Source organism: Chenopodium album, chromosome 7 (assembly GCF_948465745.1).
Source record: "Chenopodium album chromosome 7, dcCheAlbu1.1, whole genome shotgun sequence".
Taxonomy (NCBI): domain Eukaryota; kingdom Viridiplantae; phylum Streptophyta; class Magnoliopsida; order Caryophyllales; family Amaranthaceae; genus Chenopodium; species Chenopodium album.
In genome coordinates this window covers 46,255,785-46,262,311 of record NC_137840.1, presented here as the reverse complement: position 1 = coordinate 46,262,311, position 6,527 = coordinate 46,255,785, and the positions used below count along the sequence as shown (strand labels likewise).

Genomic DNA, 6,527 nt, shown 5'->3' with positions numbered 1-6,527 from the left:
TGAAGGTGTGACACATATAATGTGATCATATTTTACTTTTTTTTTTTTTTTTTTTTTTTTTTTTTTTTTTTTTTTTTTTAAATATTTTACTTATATATCAATATTTGTATTTATACTTAGTATTTAAAAACTATAAGTCTATAACCAAGAAATTAAGAAAGACACATGTCCCCATCCATTTTATTACACTTCTCTAACCATAGTGTCACGTGTCATCTTACACTATTAATTTTTTTTTTACACCATTTTTTTTTTTAATTTTTTCATTAAACTTATAATTCATCTTTCACACACACTTCATCTCTTCATCTTCATCTCTCCCCTTTAATTCAATCTTTTCCTATTTTCTCTTTAATTTTAGCCCTTCCACCTTCTATTTAAGCCTCTTTTTCGATTAAAGTTACAAAATTTTAATTTTTTTAATCATGTTTCCGATTACATATTATACTCTATAATGACTTACTGATATTTCCTCACTTATCTATCAATACAATTTTATATGAATAACCTGTGCATCGCACGGGCCAGAAGGCTAGTTTTATACAGTATGTTTTAGGAAAACTAGATTAGTATTTGCACGGTTTTAAGAGTCTAAATATTAAATCTCATAAAATTGAAACTAAAGTTAACATAATGGGAATCATCAACCGATTTACTAAGATTTCGAGCGAGGAGCTTAACTTGTCAAAGTCTCTTATTAAATTCAGCCCAAGTACCACCTCTCTTGCTCAGGATGAGTTCAAATCAATCTTCAGAATGACTCAAGTGCCTCAGTTTAACCATCATCTTGGCACACCTATTGACTTCATTGGGAAGAAGAGAGATCATTTCCAGTTTCTTATAGACAAGATTCTTGGACGAATAAATGATCTAAATACGTTTAGGCTTTCTCAACCCCAAAACTTAATTTTTATTAATTCTATTCTAGTAGCTATTGCTTCTCATGTTCTATCTTGCTTTGAGCTACCGGCTTCAGTTTCTAATACAATCAATTCGTTACTAGCACGGTTTTTCTCGTCCCACTCGGAAGACAAAGGAATGCACTGGGTCAATAGGGGTAGGTTGCATTTGCCTCGAGGCCTGCGTGGTTTAGGAATTTGTTGTATCTCAACCTTGAATAAAGCTTTTCTTATGAAGCAAGTTTGGGGATTTGTGAAGCACCCGCAACTTCTAGTTTCAAGAGTCTTTGGTGCTCGCACCAAATTCCTTACAAAATGTCCCTTTTCTCTTCACAGATTTACAGGGCGCAATTCTTACAGCCTTCGTGGTCTTACAAGAGCAGATACCTTACTCTCTACAGGATGTGGTTGGAAAGTAGGCAACGGAGCTTCTATTCTTGCTAGATCTTCCAAATGGGCTAACGGTACCATTCCAGAGTTCAAACCAGGAATTCCGAATCATGTCTCAAAGGATTGGATGGTTAATTTTTTTCTCTAATCCTCATACCAAATCTTGGGATGCTGCTAAGGTCAGGTCCTGCTTCCAACCAGATTCTGCGGCTACAATACTTGCTATGGAACCACCGGTGGAAACAGAACAAGATTTTTAATACTAGACTCGTACTCCTTCAGGGACATATGCTGTTAAAATTGGATATGCAATGTTACAACAACAACTTCCGACCTGATAATTAATAGAAAGTTCTTTGGTCCCTTCATATACAGCCGAAATGGAAGTTGTTTTTATGGAAACTATTACAAAATGCTCTTGCAGTGAAGACAAAACTTTGCCATAGAGGAGTGCCCATAGAAGATATTCACTGTGATTTATGCATAACAGAGTCGGGAGATTTTTTTTTCACCTATTTAGGAATTGCATTATTGCAAGAATTGAATGGAGGGGTGGAAGCCTTGGCATCCACTCACAATACAATAGAGACCTTTCTCTTACAGATTGGATCCAATATTATATCCGGCTTTTCATTAGTCAGGATGGGACTTCAAGTCCCCGTATTAGTACCTTTATTCGTACTCTTTGGAGTCTCTAGTTATTTCGGAATAACAGGGTTTTTCGTTTAGATTCTTCACCTCCTCGACCAATCCTTTTACAAATTCTGGAAGTACTTCAATCACATACTCTCTTTATACAGGGTGATCCTACTATTACACCATTCCACGCTCCTCTCTTAGCTCCTACCGGCACAATGCCACCGGGTTTTTATGCGGCGCAACTGGGGGGAATTTGCTGCTACACCAGACATAATTTCAATCCAAATAGACGGTTCCTGGTTTGCAGATTCAAATATAGCAAGGATGGGTTGGTGCATGGATAATCAGGACGTGACGGATCAGAGGATTAAAGGCGGCAGTAATTTTGGGTTATGTATTACCACGTTACACTCGGAGGCTTTAGCTTGTTTGTATAGCCTTCGTTGGGCTTTAGGCGCGGATATTCAGTCACACATCATTTTTACTGATTCTTATAATCTGGTTACTCTCCTTAGAGGTAATGAACAAGGTGACATTACTTTACTTTGGACCATTCGCAAAATCAAGCGGCTCGGGGCTTCTTTTAGATACTGCGACGTTCATAAAGCGGATAGAAGGCGGGTTCATCGAGCTCACCAAATAGCGGTTGAAGCAGCACAACTTTCAATTTTCTTTTCTATTAATATGTAATTTGTTTAAACCTTTGTCAAAAAAAAAAGTAACTAAAGTTAACATAATGCATTTTTTTTTTGCTGCAAATGACAGGCGAGGCCTCGGAAATTAAATAAACAAAAATTAAATAGAATTTAAACATGGATAAGCCACCCCTACAACATTCTCATGTAAGATGTGTCCTAAAGTCAATAGGAGGGAATAAAATCAACTCAATATTGTTGTTCTGGACGACACCTTGGTTTGCTAGCTAATCAGCAGCCCAGTTTGCTTCACGATAGACATGTTCGATTTGTACTTGCCTGTTAGTTTCTTCAATTAGCTGCTTGCATCGTCTTATAATATGATATCCTTGACCTCTTTGCACTTTTTCATTCCTCAAAGCTGCTACAACCGTTTGGCTATCCAATTGCACTTGAACTTTAACAACATCCATTCGTTTTGCCAACTCTAAGACGTACTCTATAGCTTTTAGCTCAGCTATGTACGCATTACAATCCCCCAATTTAAGAGAGAATCCATGTAAAAACCTCCCACTATAGTCCCTAATTAGAGTACCACATCCTGCTGGTTAAGGTGCTCCTCTAGCAGCACCATCCGTATTTAGAGCAAGCCAACCAATTGGGGGAGCAATCCATCGAATGTGTGATTCTTCTCTTCTCCTAGCAGGTTGTTGTGTAACCCTCACATCATCATGATGAGTGTCATTTATGGTACTCATTTGGTTCTCTTTAGGGTGGAATTCATGCTATTTTATAGCTTTTTTCTTTAGCTTTTCCTTAGTTTTACTCTTTATTTTCTTAGTTTGCATTTTCTTAGTTGAATTTCTAATTTTTATGCATTTCTTGGTTTATTTTGTTATTTTCTCTTTTATTTGCTTGTTTTCGTTCATTTTTCAGGTTATGATCGTAATTCTAAGATTCCCGAGTCACCTTCCCAAGTTTTACATCGTTTGAGATGCCTCTTACCTACCATTTGAAGTTCAAGTTTGAAGGAGTGTATAGTCCAAGTCTTCTAGCTCGTGCATGCAAGCAGTGGGTACACCATTTTTTTTGTTGAACATAATGTGGAGGCTATTTGAAGATTGTCTCCTTCCGTGTTCATCAACATCGTCAAGTGGACCGCACGAGGAAGAGCAAGTCCAAGGTGAAGGAGACTACCCTACTCCCAGGCGCGGGCGCGCCTCTCTAAGTCTTTGTTTCATACCCAGTTATGTGCGGCCGCGCTCCCCCTTGAAGATGGTCGCGCCTGTACGGGTCTATTTTGGACGATCTAACTAATTTCTCTTTGTTAGTTTTACTATATATAGACTTTCCTTCTATTTTTAGAGCAAGTTTTGGAAAAGATAATTAGAATAGAAATTTTAGATCATTTTGTAGAGAGAGAAACTCTAGGTTGTAGAGAGAGAAGTTCTTGATTGATGAATGAAGATTGATGATTCTAAGCATTTTCTCCATTGATTTGAAGCAAGTTTGTAAGTATTTCTTTAACTTTAATGCAATCTTTAGCTTTTGATTTCCATTGTTTTCTTTATTGTTCAAGTTTGATTGAATTTGTGATTGAATTAGTTTGATTAATATGATGATGATGAATTTGTTGTTTAGCTTAGTTTTAATCTTGATTACCATGGTGAAGCATATATGAGTAATGGATTGATGCTAATTGGGGGAAATTGATGGAGTTGATGTAGTGATTAAATTGGTTGACTGATTAAGTGCATGTGTGTGATTGATTGAGGTGTAGCTAACTTTGATTGTTGCACTAGATTGCATTGTAAGTTTACATTGATACAGACAATTGATTTGTGGCTTGCATTTGTTGAATGAGTTGGTTTGTGAAGTTCCTAGCTAGAGCCTCTCTTAGTTGGTGCTAGTTTGCCCTCTAGGAGATTAGCCTACCATACTCTCTTGATTGCTTAATTGATTTTCCCTCGCAACACTCGACTTAGTCAATTCCAATCTCAATTAGTTGTATACATTGCATGCATATGTGGATCCTAAACCCTAGTGTTTGATATATTTGGTTTTAATCTCGTTTCCTTAGTTGTTTAGAGTACACACACCTTACGTCACTTCTTCGAAATAGTTTAGCTTTAGCATTAGCATTCACCTCCCATTCCTAGTGGTTTGACCCTCGACTTACTCCTATGCTAGTTGTAAGGGTGTGTTGAGTGATTACAAATTTTATTTGGACTAGGGAAGATTAGTCCAATGACCTAGTCTCAACCCTTGTTCAAAATGGCGTTGTTGCCGCGGAATGGCGTAGTTGTTTGCTATTGTTGTTGAGTCTATTTCACCAAATTTCAAAAATGCAAAAAGATTTTTTTCTCTTTAGGCTACATTTGTAGCCGTGCTATTGATATTTGCTTTGTGTTTTTGTATGCGTAGGATAAGAGGAAGGACTCTAGTACCATTTGATCTAGAAATTGAGAGAGCAATAACAAGGATAAGGGTTGCTAATCGTTCTTCTAGTCCAAGCTCTTTAAGAGAGGAAATTCATCAAGAAAGAGAAGAGGAGGATCAAGTAAGCATTGGAGCTAATCCAAGAGTTGCTTTAAAGGAGTTGGGAACTCCCGGTGCTTATAGATTTGAGAGTGGCATAGCTCCACCAACAACTCCCACCAATGACTTTGAGATAAGGCCGATAATGATAACAATGATTGAACAAAGGCAATTTAGTGGTGCCAAGCATGAAATCCCACTAAACCATCTCAAAGAGTTCGATAAGTATTGTAATAACATCAAGGTTAATGGGGTTTCTCAAGAATTCATAAGGCTCAAGCTATTTTCGTTTTCCCTAATCGGAAGGGCTTTGGAATGGTTAGACAGGGAAGTGAAACCTAATTCCTTCAGAACGTGGGATGAGATCGCTCAGGAGTTTCTTTCCCGTTTCTACCCTCAAAAGAAGACCACCAAGACAAGAACTCTAATCCAAAGTTTCAAGCAAAAGCCTAGTGAGAGTTTGTATGAAACTTGGGAAAGATACAATGAGTATCAAAGAGAATGTCCTTATCATGGAATTCCGACTTACCAAATCATACAAATTTTCTATGGAGGATTGAGCCTCCAAGGGAAGTCGTGTCTTGATGCCGGAGCCGGAAGCCCGATTATGAACAAGACCGAAGAAGAGGTTGTAGACATAATTGAGGATGTAGTTTGTCACTACATGGATTGGCAAGAGGAAAAGAGAGATTCTATAAGAAAGATTGGCTCAACGGTTTATTCGGTTGATCATCTCAATGCAATCAATAACTTGTCTTCCCAAATCTCAAACTTGAGGAAGGAGATGACATTGATCAAAGCCAAGCTAGAGAGTGCCTCTTCGATTGCACCAATTCTTCCCTCCCACATAAAAGGGATAGGTACACCTTCTACTCTACTCCTTCTTCTACCTCAAGTAATATGCCAAGTTATTGTGTGTTTTGTGATGTTTGTGGGTCTTATGACTCTTCTAATTGTCCAAACGCTTTTGATAATTGTGATGATGTTAAAAACAATGATTGTGAGCAAGTGAATTTTGTTTCCAATAATAATAATGGACAAAGATTTGATGGTCCAAGGAATTTTGGGAATAGGAATACTCACCAATAAGGTAGTTTTGATAACTACAACAATGGTGGTTATAGGAACCAAGGAATTCAATGTTTCTGAGGTAACTATAACAATCAAGGTTATAGTAATCAAAACCAAAGCCAAGGGTATGGAAATCAAGGCCAATCTCATGGTTTTGGTGGCCAACACCAAAATTTTGGCAACAATAATCAAGGCCGAGGTAATTGGAACAATCAAAATACGGGAAATTTTCAAAACAACAACCAAAGGGGACCCCCACCTGGATTTGCTCCAAGACCTCAAGGCAATGGTGATAATTCTTATGCTCAACCCGTATCTTCCAAGAATACCTTAGAGGAGATCATCGAGAACCAAA

The 6,527-nt window shown here is 37.6% G+C and overlaps 1 non-coding gene across 1 annotated transcript; it reads right to left on the bottom strand.

The window, feature by feature from the left end:
• Nucleotides 1-5,514: 5,514 nt before the first annotated feature.
• On the bottom strand, nt 5,515-5,620 carry LOC145641264 (small nucleolar RNA R71). The gene has a single exon (XR_014115319.1). It is a non-coding gene; the product is annotated as a small nucleolar RNA R71 (small nucleolar RNA).
• Between the last annotated feature and the right edge of the window lie 907 nt (nt 5,621-6,527).